The sequence below is a fragment of the Canis lupus genome, chromosome 17 (assembly GCF_011100685.1).
Source record: "Canis lupus familiaris isolate Mischka breed German Shepherd chromosome 17, alternate assembly UU_Cfam_GSD_1.0, whole genome shotgun sequence".
Lineage (NCBI taxonomy): Eukaryota > Metazoa > Chordata > Mammalia > Carnivora > Canidae > Canis > Canis lupus.
In genome coordinates, this window is record NC_049238.1 from 45,029,128 (window position 1) to 45,044,880 (window position 15,753).

The 15,753-nt window shown below is 36.0% G+C and overlaps 1 long non-coding RNA gene across 8 annotated transcripts in view; it reads left to right on the forward strand.

Moving 5' to 3' along the window:
- LOC102153321 overlaps positions 1 to 15,753 on the forward strand; it is a 76,860-nt gene that overhangs the window by 33,426 nt on the left and 27,681 nt on the right. The window contains exon 7 of one of the 8 annotated variants that reach the window (XR_005372514.1): positions 14,645 to 14,917. The exons of the other annotated variants lie outside the window; for them this stretch is intronic. This is a non-coding gene — a long non-coding RNA (uncharacterized LOC102153321). Of the gene's footprint in view, positions 1 to 14,644; positions 14,918 to 15,753 lie in introns of those variants that run through there. 8 annotated transcript variants of the gene reach the window in all.

Sequence of the window (15,753 nt, forward strand, 5' to 3'; positions counted from 1 at the left end):
AAAAGATGACAAAGTCTAGAGAGTTGTGGCAGGAGTCGAGTTGGAGATATCAAAAGGGAACAGTGCACATATTGTATGTTCCTCATCTGGATGAGACCATAATAGACCAGCCATGTTTTCTTTCCATTTCACAGCCCTTGCGGGACCTCTAGATTTAAATAGGATTTACGAGAATTCTGAAAAATTCATTGCTACTGTCAGTCGCTTTAAGCCTGTGCTATAGACTGAAGGCATGTGTCCCTTCCTAACTCATATTGTAACCTAATTCCTAATGGGATGGTATTTGGGGATAGGGCCTTTAGAAAGTTGTTAGGTCATGAGGATGGAGCTCTCATGAATGGGAGTAGTGCCTTTATAAAAGAGACCCCAGAGAGTTCTTCCACTCCTTCTGCCATGTGGGGACCCAGCAAGGAGACAATGATTATAAATGGGGAAGCAGGTATTCACCAGACACTGAATCTACAGTCACTTTGCTGTTGAATCTCCCAGACTTCAGAACAGTGAGATATAAATATTTATAAATATCACAATCAATGATATTTTTGTCATAGGAGCTTGAGCAGACTAGGAACCTGCTTTAATAAATAAAAAATAATATATCATTTTAAAATTAATACATTAATAATATACTTATATATTATTATTATAATATAACATGACATAACATAATATAATGGATATCAGAAGTGCCCCTGTGGAACAGCCATGCTACAACTTAGGCTTCCTTCCGCCTAGTTCCCCTGGATGCTTAGGATTTCTCTCTTATTTCTATGGGTCTCTAAACCTGAGCAGAAGGCTATGCTTATGCTACAGGTTTCTGCTCTACCAGGGTCTCAGCTTATATTCCAGAAGAACTAAGACCTCTTCTTATGGTATTGACAATGTTTCATAGTACATACTCCTTGGAATTTTGATTTGTCCTTCCCTTTTGATGCTTCCTATGGGATTGTCATCTCCCTAAAGGAAAGGACTGCATCTGTTTTATTCAGTGCTAGCACAAAGCGAAAGCCCATTAATAAGATTATTGAGTAGGTGCTCCCTAAGGGGAAAAACATGAGAATTAACTTTTATCACCTCCTGCTCTACTTGCTTTACCGTTTTCTCCTGAACTTGTACCTAGAGTAAAGGAAAAAAACATGCTACCTCTAAGGGACAAATTTCTAGCTTTTTAAATTAAAATTTTTTTTTTAATTTTAAGTTTTTTGCCAGTGGGAGGTTTTTATCTTTCCTCACATAACTCATGAAAAGAATGGAACTTAGGCATTTTCTATAGTATGCCACAGTTTCTTAAGGAAAAAAAAAAGTTGTCTGAAAAAAAATTTCAGTGAAAGACTTTATGGGAAACTGAGGCAAGGCAAAGAGGTTTCTTTATATGAGAATTCTTCAGCCTTTACTTGTATTAGATTTGTGTGTTACTCTTTTCTGTCCAATGTACCGTACATGCATTTTCATCCTGGGTAAAGAAGACCCCTTAAGGTTGATGTGGCTGTATGGGATTCTCTTGTCTGTGCCATTCCTCATGGAAAGCTGGCAGAAGCTGAGACACCAGTGCTGAAAAAAAGCCTGCATCTTGGAGCAGGTGCAGGGCAGTGGGAAGAGACTGGAGAAAATAAAGGCACTATATAGGGGTACAGAGAACAGGGGATAAAATCAGTGAGAGAAGGGATGTCTAAATGGATTGATGAATAACTCTATTGAAGATGCAAAATAATATTTTAAAACATGCCCTTGGGGATCCCTGGGTGGCGCAGCGGTTTAGCGCCTGCCTTTGGCCCAGGGCGCCATCCTGGAGACCTGGGATTGAGTCCCACGTCAGGCTCCCGGTGCATGGAGCCTGCTTCTCCCTCTGCCTATGTCTCTGCCTATGTCTCTGCCTCTCTCTCTCTCTCTCTCTCTGTGTGACTATCATAAAAAAAAAAAAAAAACATGCCCTTGAATAATCACTATTTCTTTTGGAAATGAGCCATATCTTAAGACACTAAAGGCATTTTATTATACATACTAAAATGAAAATATGATTATTCCATTTTATAAATCTTACTCCTTTGGTTTTGCTTTTTTTTAAAAAAAAGATTTTATTTATTTTCTCATGAGAGACACAGAGAGAGAGAAAGGCAGACACACAGGCAGAGGGAGAAGCAGGCTCCATGCAGGGAGCCCGATGCAGGACTCAATCCCGGGTCACCAGGATCACACCCTGGGCTGAAGGCAGATGCTCAACCACGGAGCCACCCAGGTACCCCTGGTTTTTCATTTTTTAAATGAAAGTATGATTAAAGTACAGTAAAGTTTAACTTTCAAAGTATAGTTTTATGTGCCTTTGTATTCAAATTATCCCCCATCGCCAACCCCTAGCAACTATAGATCCTTTTCTGTACATATAGTTTATCTTTTCCAGAATGTCATACAAATGTAAGCATATAATATGCGGACTTTGAGATTGATTTTTTTTTTTTTAGTACCTTGTATTGGAGGCTTATCCTTATTGTTTGTGTCAGTAGTTCACTTCTTTTTATTGCTAAATACTATTCTGTAAATAAAAATGTACAATTTGTTTATTCATTCCCAAGTTGAGGGATATTTAGGTTGTTGCCAATTATGAGTGAAACTACACAAACATTTCTACGGTTTTTTTCTGCAAAATTGAGAATAACATTATATTTTCTATTTCTCCACTAACCATTTGTGCTAGTGTTGTCATATTTTACTTTGCTACCTGCTATGCACACGATGCTTTGCTAATCTTTTTGCATTAGACAATAAATTATCTTTTAGATCTGCATAATCTAAGAAAGTAGCCACTAGCCACATGTAGTCATTTAAGTTTAAATTAAAATTAAATAAAATTTAAAATTCTTCAGTAATACTTGCCACATTTAATATATTCAATAGCATATGTGGTTTGTTTTATTGATAGTTTTCTTGTTATAAGAAATTCTTTTCTTATAAAAAGGGCTGTTTTAGGGCCTGTAAGTCAAGAAAAAAAAAGAATTTATATTTAACTTTTTTTACATTTCAGCAGATTGAAAATTGTTTAAAATATTGCTTCTGTCTTGTGATTCTCCTTTAATATTTTTGTAGTGCAATTCAAATGCAAATAAATGTCTTGGTTCTTCTTTTCTTGAAAAAGTCTTTGTTTCTTCTTCATTATTGAAAGATATTTTTGCAGGGTATAGAATTCTTAGTCAACAGTTTTTATGTTTCCTTTCATCTCTTTAATAACATCACTACATTGTTTTCTGGCATGCATAATTTCCTTTTAGTATTTCTTTTTTATTTCTGACAAAGAAAAAAATGTGTACATTTAACATATAAAAGGTGATGTTTCAATATATGTATACTTTTTGAAATGAATCTAGTCAAATTAATTGATGTGATTATCACCATTTTTGGTGCAGAGGTAAGAACACTTGAGATTTACTCTCTTAGAAAATTTCAAGTATACTATATATTACTATTAACTATTACTATCACTAAGCTGTATGCTATGCCTTAAGAATCCAAAACTTATTCATCTTATAACCAAAAAGTTATGCCTTTTGGCCAATATCTCCCTCTTACCCCCAACCTCCCAGCCTCTGGTAACCACTATTCTACTTTTTTTTTTTTTTTTACTATGAATTTGAGGGTTTTTTTTTTTCCTTTTTAGATTCCACATATAAGAAAGATGATACTATATTTGTCTTTCTTTGTCTGGCTTATTTCACTTAGCATAGTGTTCTCCAGGTTCATTCATGTTGTCACAAATTGCAGGATTTCCTTCTTTTTAAGACTGAATAGTATATTTCACTGTGCATGTGTGTGCCTGTGTATCACATTTTCTCTATCCATTCATCTGTCAAGGGACATTTAAGTTTTTTCTATGTCTTAAATATTGTAAATAATGCTATAACGGACATGGGAATGCGGACAACTCTTTGAGATAGTGATTTTATTTCTTTTGGATATGTATGTCTAGAAGTAGGAATGCTGAATCATATGGTACTTAAAAAATTGTTTTTTGAGGAACGTCCATACCATTTTCCATAATGGCTATATCGATTTGTGTTCCCTTCAACAGTGCACAAGTGTTCCTTTTCCTGATCATTCTAGCACTTGTTTTGATTTTTTGATAATAGTCATCCTAAGAGGTGAGGTCGTATATCGTTGTAGTTTTAATTTTTGTTTCTTATAGAAACAGAGATGATTCTTATATCTGTTGGCCATTGGATGTCTTCTTTAGAAAAATGTCAGAAATCCCTGGGTGGCTCAGTGGTTTAGTGCCTGCCTTTGGCCCAGGGCATGATCCTGGAGTCCTGGGATCAAGTCCCACATCGGGCTCCCTGCATGGAGCCTGCTTCTCCGTCTGCCTGTGTCTCTGCCTCTGTCTCTCTGTGTCTTTCATGAATAAATAAATAAATAAATAAATAAATAAATAAATAAATAAATTCTTTAAAAAAAAGAAAAATGTCTATTTGGGATCTATGCCCATTTTTAAATCAGTTTATTTGCTTTTTTTGCTATTGAATTGTATGAGTTCCTTAATAAATTTTAGGTATTTAACCCTTACCAGACACATGAATACCAAAAGTGCCAAGAATATACGATGGAGAAATGGTAGTTTATTCAATAGATATATAGTTTGCAAATATTTTTTCCTATTACATTCTATTGAATTATGTTAATTATTTTCTTTGCTATGTAGAAATTTTCTGGTTTGATAGTTTTACTTGTTCATTTTTGCTTCTGTTGCTCATACTTTTGGTACTAAATCCAGAACAATTATTGCCAAGATCAATGTGAAGGAGCTTCTACCCAATGCTTTCTTCTAGGAGTTTTGTAGTTTTGGGTCTATAGTTAAGTCTTCAATCCATTTTAAGTTGATTTTTGTGTATGGTGTAAGATAAGGATCCATTATTATTCTTTTCTGGATATCCAGTTTTCCCAACATCATCTATTGAATAAACTACCATTTCTCCATTGTATATTCTTGGTACTTTTGTCAAAAAATAGTTAAACTTACTTGCACAGCCTTAATTCTGAGGTATTTTATTCTATTGGTCTAGGCATGTGTTGTTTTTTTTTTATTTTATTTTTTATTTTTTTTATTTATTTATGATAGTCACACAGAGAGAGAGAGAGGCAGAGACACAGGCAGAGGGAGAAGCAGGCTCCATGCACCGGGAGCCTGACGTGGGATTCGATCCCAGGTATCCAGGATCACGCCCTGGGCCAAAGGCAGGCGCCAAACCGTTGCGCCACCCAGGGATCCCAGGCATGTGTTTTAAGGCTAGTACCATACTGTTTTGATTAGCATACCTTTGTAATATAGTTTCAAGTCAGGAAGTATGATGCTTCCAGTTTTGTTCTTTTTTTAAAAAACTATTTTATTTATTTATTCATGAGAGACACAGAAAAAGAGAGAGACAGAGAGACAGAAAGAGACAGAGACATAGACAGAGGGAGAAGCAGGCTCCATGCAGAGAGCCCAATGTGGGACTTGTTCTCGGGACTCCAGGATCATGCCCTGAGCCGAAGGCAGACACTTAACCTCTGAGCCACCCAGGCATCCCTATAGTTTTGTTCTTGTTCAAGACTGCTTTGCTTATTTTTTGTGTGTGTGTGGTTCCATATGAATTTTAGAATTATTATTTCTATTTCAGAGAAAAATTTATTGGAATTCTGATAGGGATTATATATACTGAACTTGTATATTTCTTTGGATAGAATGAACATTTTAATAATGTTAATTCTTCCAATTCATGAACATGAGATAGCTCTCAATTTATTTGTGTCTTCAGTTTCTTTCATTAATGTTTTATAGTTGTCAGGGTATATATCTCTTAACTCTTTTGTTAAATTTTTCCAAGTATTTTATTATTATTTTTGCTATTGTAATTAAAAAAAACTTTTAAAACAGTTTATTGATGTATAGAAATGCAACTGATTTTGGATGTTGAGTTTGTATTCTGCAACTTTACTGAATTTGTTCATTAGTTTTAAGAAATTTTTGGCAGAATCCTTAGGGTATCTATATATAATATTATGTCATGCAAACAGAGATAATTTTACTTCTTCCTTTTTGAATTGGATTTGCATACACAATTTCTGATATAACTATGCTATAATTCTTATCTTTGTTATTTGTATGTAATGTGTTTCATTTTCTCTGGCTCTTTTGAAGATTTAAAAATTTTTTTTGTTTTTCAGCAGTGAATATGGTGTGTGTGTGTGTGTGTGTGTGTGTGTGTGTGTGTGTGTAAGCTTATTTGGTATTCATTGAGTTTCTTGAATCTGTGTTTTTTTGTCTTTGTTTTTCAAAATTCTTGGCCATATATCTTCAAATATTTCATCTTCTCTTCCTTCTTTTTCTTCTCCTAGCATTTTTCATTCATGTATGAGATGATTTCATATTGTCCCATACTTGTTGGATGCCCTATTCTGTATTTTTGTATTTTTTTCATTTGTGTTTCAGCTTTGAAATTTCTGCTTATCAGTTTTCAAGTTCATTGATTTGTTCCTTGGTTGGACTGAGTGTTCTGATATGCTTTTCAAAGTCATTATTTATCTCTGCTGTCATGTTTTAATTTGTAGCATTTTGATTTGATTTTTTTATACTTTCCATCTCTCTACTGATGCCCATCTGATCATTCTTGTCCTCTTTTTTCCAGTAGGGCCTTTAACATATTAAACACACTTATTCTCCATTTGCTAGTCCTACAATACATGTAATATTGGAATCTGATCCTATTGATTGGCATCTTGACAATAAGATTTTTTTCCCCACACATTTTTTTTTTTGCGTGTGCCTCTTGAGTTTTTTATGAAAGCCGGAAATACTTTGTAGAAGGATAGAAACTGAGATAATTAGTATCTATATCTGGAATGGCCTCACCTTATCTGAGTGAGAGAGACTTAGTCCATCTAATCAGAAGTTAGATTGGATTTTTGTTTGTTTGTTTGTTCATTTCTATGGTTCATTTCTATGGTTTGTTCAATTCTATGGGACAGTTTTGCAAGAGGGGTAATCTCAAGGTCAACTTTAGGTTTTCCCTGTGTGCCTATATCTCAGAGAAGTTCTCCTTGCTTGCTTTGATCTTCCTCCAGTAGCATATTGCTATTACTTTCATTCAGTGCTTGCTATTAAGGAGGGCAAGTAAAAGGGAGGTGTTCTCTACTGTTTTGAGTCAGCCTAAGTGTTAAGGGAGCATTGAATTCCTTTGTTTAGGAGGTAGGTCCTCTCCAGTAACTCTGCCCCTCCCCAGAAGTAGAAGATATTTAACAATTTGACCCTGGAACATATTTTTACCTATCTTGGTGGAGTATGGGGTTCTATTGTCTTCTAGCTGCAATGGGTCTTTACCTGTACTCTGAAGGCAATAATGTTTCCTGCCTTCTCCTAAATAGCTTAAGACATTTGTTTTAGAGGTGCCTGGGTGGCTCAGTTGGTTAAGTGACTCACTCTCAGTTTGGGCTTGGGTTATGATCTCAGGGTGCCAGGATCAAGCCCTATATCAGGCTCCATGCCCAGCAGGGAGTCTGCTTCTCTCTCTCTCTCTCCTTCTCTCAAATAAATAGATACATCTTTAAAAAAAACAAAATAAAAAAACAGACATTTGTTTTATAGGGGACATTACAAAAAATGCTTTATGTTTTGCAATGGCTTCTGTTCCTCTCCTCTAGGTCTGAACCATGATGATAGGATTCTTAACCTAACTCAAATATTTCTTGTGAGACTGAGAGTAGATGCAAATTTCTCTTGTGTCTCTAGTTCTTGGTGCTTTTCTAATCTTACACTAGTGTTTTCTTGGCCTTTAGCTATTTGTTTATAATTTCACCCTCAATTTTTTACCTGACATTTTGCCTATATGTTGTTGCTGGACTATTATGGGTAAACAAATGTTTGTGCACTCTCTTGGAGTTGCTGGTCTTTCTTTATATTTTGGGTAGGCTTGTTGCCCTATAACTTTAGCTCTCTCGCATAAAAAGAGATAAAAAATTACTGGCTCATATGACAAAGCAAGGCACACTGGGAAAAATATAAATACTAAAGTTTGATGAGTAGCCTGAGGTAGGTAGTGTGATCACAATGGAGTGGTCAGGTGGGTGGGGTAGAGAGGAATGTGAAAACCTTTCCATCAAAGATGTGATACTGAGCCTTCCAGGTCAGGTATAAGGAGGTTAGGAATAGGAAAAAAAATCACTCAAGGAACAATGTAGATAATGGATAGAACAAAGGAAGAATGGAGGCAGAAAGCTTATTTAAGAAGCTATAATCCAGGGGAGGGCTTGACCTAGTGTGGTGGCAATATACTTGAAGGTGATATGAGAGTTTTGAGAGAGATGTAGATAACAGAATGAAAATAATTTAGCAACCAACTATTGTAGGAGAAATACATGAAATGAATTTACAATAATTTCCAGTTTCTGGCCTATGTGATAGAGTAGATGTTGAAATCAAAGGAGATAACAGAGAAGATTTTGAGGCAAAAGATTGAAAGAGGGTCTGCATATGGAATATAATAAATTCTTTTTGGATGTAGTATGTTTAAAACAAATATAAGAGTCCTAGGTAGAGATATTCAAATTATATATGGTTCTAAAGTTTCAGACAGGATTAAAATGGAGATACAGATTATGAAGTCAGCAGCATATTAATGCCTGGAAAAGAGCCAGCATTGTATAGGTACATGGGATATAACAGTGGGAAGAAAGACCAGGTTCCTGCTCTGGAGAAGCTTACATATTAAATAGAAATAATAAAATAAACAAATGCATAAATAATATATTTTCACACTATTATAAATAAGGAAAGAATAAAACCCTAAAGGATGCTAAAATTTAAGACTTATACAAACAACAACAAAAATCTATTTGCAAAGAAACAAGGAGAAGTAGATACAAATAACTGAAAAAAAATCAAGAGTAGGAAGGCATCAGAGTGTCAAGGAAAAGTGTTCAAGAGGACTGATGCTAAAGGCATTGAATAATCAGTAGATTTTCTCCTTAATTTTGTTTAAAGGTCTATGGCTATGCCTTTGCAACCAGAGTTGCCAAAGTGAGCATATGGAATGCTGGCTTTGCCATTCTGATTGCTGATTTTAAAACAAATCTCACCATATTTCGGATCTCTCATTCTCAAAATGTTCCCATGAGTAAAATTGAGTCATCTTTATAATATTAGAATTTAGAATCCTTTAGAGGATTAAAAATCACATATTCTTTATCCAAGTTAATTATAGATATCTCATTTCTTAGGCAAGGAAAGCCTTGCTCCATAAAACCATATTGAAGAAAATGGGTGCATTCTGATGTTGCTCTCTTTGAATAAAGACAAACATTTTCAGAGGCATCTGGGTGGTTCAGTTGGTTAAGTGTCTCCCTTCAGCTCAGGTCATGATTCAAGGTCCTGGGATTGAGCCATGAGGGTGGACTCCCTGCTCAGCAGGGAGTCTGCTTCTCTGTCTGCCTCCCTCCCCTGCTTGTACTCTCTCTCTCTCAAATAAATAATGATTAAAAAAAAAAGGCAAATATTTTCAGTCACAGTACTTAAGTATTATTCTCTTTGTAACTATTTTTATGGAAAAAAACATACATACACTTCCAGTGATTTTTTAAAATATTTTATTTATTTATTTATTTATTTATTTATTTATTTATTTATTCATGAGAGACATAGAGAGAGAGAAGGCAGATACATAGTTAGAGGGAGAGAAGCAGGCTCCATGCAGGGAGCCCAATGTGGGACTCAATCCCGGGACTCCAGGATCACGCCCTGGGCCAAAGGCAGGTGTTCAACTGCTGAGCCAGCCAGGCATCCCCCCTTCCAGTGATCTTAAAAGTAAACTAGATTTTTTCATTCCTAGAACTATGTGTAGAAGTTCATAGTACCAAATTATTTTTATTTACAAGGTAGTTTTTTGTCTTGGATGTTGAATATGAAACCTTGATGATTCTTTGAGATATGTGATTTTTGTCCCTCAAATTCATTTTCATTATGCGGTTACTTTTCTATGTTGCTTAGAATAGAATCAGTGTAAGAAGTTTTCAACTTGAATGTTTTTCAGATATAATTATATTTTAAATTCTGTCATGTTTTACTAGTACTGCTAATGCATTTAAGTGTGCATTAAAACCCAATCCTTTTTATCCATTTCATTTTCACAGGGAAGAATTGTAGTGTCAGGATAGTTATTTTCTGAATTAGCTGTAAGTCAGGCAGGAGCTTTTCTGTGGCATGCATCTTTTTTTAGAAATGGCAGGAGAATAAATTTCACAGTGGGCAGCATTACTTTGAAAACATGATTATTAATCTTTTCCTGAGTAAAAGTGCAATAGATAGAGAAATTAGTTCAGCAGAAGGAGAGCCTAATAGTTTTTGTGTTTGTTGCAGGGTGTGACGTGGAAAATAAAATGGATAAAGTTACAGTCAAAATCCATCCTCCCTAAAAATTTTGAATGTAAACAATGGCAAATATATAATAGCCTTTATTGTTTTATTTCTGAAATTGAGAGGGCACCAGCTCTTCACCTTTTTCAAGTACAAAGTAAATAGCCTTTTAATGGGATTGTATTGTACCAGGTTGAACTAGAGCACAGCCTCATCATTATTAACAGTCTATTGTGATAAAACAGTAAGCAAGTGGAAGAACTTTGTTATATCACTTCAAAGTCTTTTTAAAAAAGATTTATTTATTTAATTGAGAGAAAGCAAGTGCAAGTGGGGGGAAGAGTAAAAGGAGAGAATTCTCAAGCAGACTCCCCATTGTGCACAGAGTTCAATGAAGGGCTCTATCCCAGGACCCTGAGATCATGACCTAGGCTGAAATCAAGACCAGCTGCTTAACTGACTGAGCCACACAGGTGCCCCTCACTTCTAAGTCTTTTATTTATTTATTTATTTATTTATTTATTGGAGAGAGAGAGAGAGCAAGAACATGCAAGTAGGGGGAGGGGCAGGGGCAAAGGAAGAATCCTCAAGCAGATGCCCCACTGTGCAAGGAGCACAATGCAGGTCTCTATCCCAGGACCCGGAAATCATGACCTGAACCAAAATCAGGAGCCCAGTGCTCTGCTGACTGAGCCACCCAAGCATTCCTCAAAGTCTTTCTAAAAACAAGATCTCACTAATTGATACAGTAACTGCTATCTAGCAAAACTACTGCCCAGGAAAGGGCACGGGCCATTCACACTTGTTCACTCTAGTCATATTTGCTGTTAAGAATTGTTTTTCTTTTCTTCAAAACTGTCATTTTATGCAAAAGAAGACTTCATGACTCGTAAGAAAATGATGGTATTTTAGTATTTTTCCAGGGGACACAGCAATATTCAGATCATGTGAAGACATGAGAAACTAACAAATCCAAAAACCCTGAGGATCTATAAAGGAACTTTTTATAATGAGGCAAAGTAACACTATTTTCTGCTGAGGCTTTGGCCCTAATCTTTGAAACCTATCCCTACTGAGATGCTCAAACTCCACAGAGAGATTACCTACAAGAACTATGGGTGGGTTACTGGAGCTTAAGTATTGCTCTGGATACTTCCAGTACAAAGCCTACAAGTGAATTATAGATTGTTCCTCCTCATTGTCAGAAAAGGGCACTGGTGCCAGAAACAACCTATTTGTCAGCAGTTTATAATGGGAGCTAGCCTGGGCCTTATGCTATAGGCCCTTATAGGTCAGGGTGATAGCTCCTGGCATCAGATGCCAGCTGAGAGGGAAATGGAGTGAGGGAGGCGGAAGTGAGTGAGTGAGTGAGTGTGTTAGAGAGCATGGCAGAAAGAGAGAGACAGAAAGAGCTAGAGAACACCAGTGCATATGTGGGCTTACAATATTTTACTATCATGCCATCAATTTTCTCTTCATTAACCCTGTAAAAAATGTAATCTTCTTAGATCTGGTGAACCTACTGCAACCACCTTTCCTCCCTTCCCTCCTTCCTTCCTTCCTCCCCTCCCTCCTTCCTTCCTTCCTTCCTTCCTTCCTTCCTCCCTCCCTCCCTCCCTCCCTCCCTCCCTCCCTCCCTCCCTTCCTTCCTTCCTTCCTTCCTTCCTTCCTTCCTTCCTTCCTTCCTTCCTTCCTTCCTTCCTTTCTCTATACGTAGGGAAAAAGAGAGGAGGTTCAGTAAAGTCAGGTAGAGAAAAAGCTTTGAACTTTCCTAAGAGGCTATTTTCAACATACAGTTTTTCGTAAGAATCTTATAGTTGGGTTTGTCTTTGGTTTCATTGGATATGTGATTTAGGAGTTGATAAAGTTCCACATACAATACATAACAGAATGAAATACAGTAAAATTTTTTTCTCTAGATGACCTTAGTTACTTGTATTTACAATCATCTGTTTTCTTTTCATTTTTGAAAATCAAGCTCCCATTTCATTCCTGTTAAAAAAAATAGATCATTTTTCATTGTGAAATCTATGCCCTGGGGTTTGGGAAGGGTAAGATTTTATTCCTTTTGATTGTAATAGATTTGTTATTTCAATAATTTGCTTTTAACTGCACACTTTTGATTCTATTTTTCAATCCTTTGAAATTTTCTATCTGCTTTTTCTCCATTTTTATTTCACTGCATATAGTTAGATTTTTCTTTTCCTTCTTTCCACACTAGGGGAAAAAACTAAAACATCAGGTTGCTCTATTGTAGACAGATCTCTGGTGCTGAGATTGCAGGATTAGCAATTTCAGCATGCTAAGCAAGTATTCTTTTACTCTCTAAATTTCAATTGTTGCCAGAGTGGCAAAAAGTCTTTTTCAAAACATATGCCAGAATTTGGGACAATAGTGTGCCCTGTTATAAAACACAACAGAATCTGCAAGTTGATTCCAATTTGCTTTGGAGAGACTAGAGAAAGTCAAAGCTTTCTCTAAATAAATAATACCCAATTTCACTCTATTTTAATATAGCACCAAATGAGATATACTTTTAAAAACTTCTTAAAACACAACCATGTACAGTAGCTATAATTGATTTGTGGTTATATTTAATTATTACAAAAATATACATTAAAATGGCCTTAAGGATTGCATTATCTTCTGAATATACAAAAGTTTAATTATGGTCAGTAGTCAAACATAAAAGGGCAACTTTTGTGGTAGATGTAGAATCTCAACTTCTCCCAAGCCTTAGAGACTATTTCAGTTTTAGGGAATATCATGAGTTAACTGATTTAATGGTTTTGTGACCTACTTATCTCAAAGGAAAAAAAGTTAGTTTTCCTTGTATCCCTTACCAAGATATCCTCAACCTTTGTGAGTTATTTCCAGGCCTAGGTTGTCATATTTTAAAGTAATGCCATGGATATTATCTCTAACAAATCTATAATTCCTACCCAGTGTGTCTTATTTCTCCAAATTTCAAAGTTTAATAGTGAGAAAATGGGTCACAGTACCCAAAAGTATAAAATACGAAACATGGCAAAGCAATCCCCCAAGCATTGAATGTCTTATGGGCCATATTAATGAAATGGCCTGATTACCATTTCCTACATGCAAAATTTTTGTACAATTATTTTCTTGATCCTACAGTGGGTTGGGGTCCCAGTAGGAAGGTGATGGTGTATAGGAACTGAGTTCTTTGAAAAGTGTTTTTTTTTTAAATCCATCTGTAAACGTATGTGCATATGAATGAGATCATATGACAATTGTCTTTCTCTGATTGACTTATTTGCTTAGCGTGATATCCTCTAGTTCCATCCACATCAATGTAAATGGCAAGACCTCATTTTTGATGGCTGAGTGGTATTCCATTACACCACATCTTCTTTACCCTCACTCAAGTGTGGAATTTAAGAAACAAAACAGAGGATCATATGGAAAGAGAGGAAAACATAAAACAAGATGAAATAAGAGAGGGAGACAAACCATAAGAGACTCTCAATCATAGGAGACAAAATGAGGGTCGTTGGAGGTGGGTGTGGAGAATGGGGTAACTGGGTGATGGACGTTAAGGAGGGCACCTGATGTAATCAAGCGCTGGGTGTTATATAAAGACTGATGAATCAGTGACCTCTACTTCTGAAACCAATAATACATTATATATTAATTAATTGAATTTAAATAAAATTAAAGAAACATAAAATGAAAGGAAGGAAGGAAGGAAGGAAGGAAGGAAGGAAAGGTATGTTCAGGTAAGAGAGAACAACAAGAGATCGTGGAGTTCCCTGTGAGCTAGTAAAGGAAGAGTGATATTTCCCCTAAACAGGAGCAAGGAGTGTACCTGCTAGAACCTGGAAACAGAGAAATGCGTGTAGAGAGAGGGTGGCTTGACAGCAACAGAGACTTTTGGTATTGAGAAATAGCCTGGAGAGCCCAGGATTGAATAGGATGGCTTCACTTCCTCTCCCCTCCTCCAATCTCCTGTTTGTTTTTTTTTCTATTGGCTTCACCCAAACCAAAATCCTGGCACAGTATAGTGGAGAACTGATGTGATAGGGAGGTACATGAAGAAGATACTCAGCACATGTTCCAATTTAAAAATGCCACAGTTCCTGTGATCTAGATTTTGACCAGGGATATGAAGTAAATGTGACCGAAGAATCACTTTTTGCCTAAGATTTTTGCTTAGTTATGTCCTGTAATACATGATGAGCAAAATGATTTTTAAGTCTCTTACCATTTTTCTCTCACTCAGACTGACACCTTCTTTATTTTTAACCATTCTAGCTTTCAAACCAACTTTTCTACCACTGCCTCATTCAGTGACATGGACTGAGTACACTATGATTGAGGTACTGTTAGGTCTGTGGCTGAGGAGCTGACTCGATCCAACCATTTCCACTGCACTGTCATGTAGACAAGATGAATACGTAGAAGAAACTCCATTATAAAGTAACAAGAAAGATATGGACAAAGATTCATAGTCCTGTGTCTGTAGAGTGTCCACTTGGCAGCCATGATTCATAGAATACAAAAATATTTGAGCTTATCTGCAAGGCAATCTGTTTTTCCATATTTTAGTTAATAAAATGGCAAACTGATTATGATTATACTTCCACTGTGAGTCTGCATGCTAGAAATAGAGCCCGGCTATGTAAATTCAATTGTTTAAACTCCAGAAAATTTATTTTTCATTTGAGTTGATTTAACATAAGCCCATACTGGAAAGATAACCTAACGTTAATATGATATTTTGAAACTTCAAGACTGGGTAGGATCCTGGAGCGGCGTGATTTCCCTAAGATATGTTAAGTCATTTTCAGGGACCTCTTAGGAGGAAGTGTACAAATGCTTTCTATGTAGGTGCTCATACCCTCCACCTTTGCAGTATATTAATTTCTTATTCAGGTTCATATTATCAGCATAACATGAAAGCAGCATAGGAGAGTAATGAAATTATAAAGTACGTGTGTATGTGTATGTGAAAGAGTGAGAGACACAGAGGCAGAGAGGGAGAGAAAGAGAGAGATATTAAGTACTAGAAATGTGATAGAATTGCCTAATTTTTTGAAATTACATGAATTGTCAATGCAAATTTATCAGTCAGAATTCAGTCTTTTTTGTAGCATGTGGAATTAAAATTATTCACAGAACAAAATTTAAAATAAAACAAAGAATATTGTAAGCAATGGGAGGATTTGAGTGGGAATCACTATATCCTAGGAGTTAAAAGAATGACCCTGCAAATGAAGATGATCAGACCCTGAAGGGTAACATGCATACACCTTCAACTATCGCAGTTCTCTGTGTGACCTAGGATCAGGTTCTCTTTCTGATCCTCCTTCTAATAATTTAATAGGCCTGTGCAAATTCTTTCCTCCAGAACCAAAAGGTTT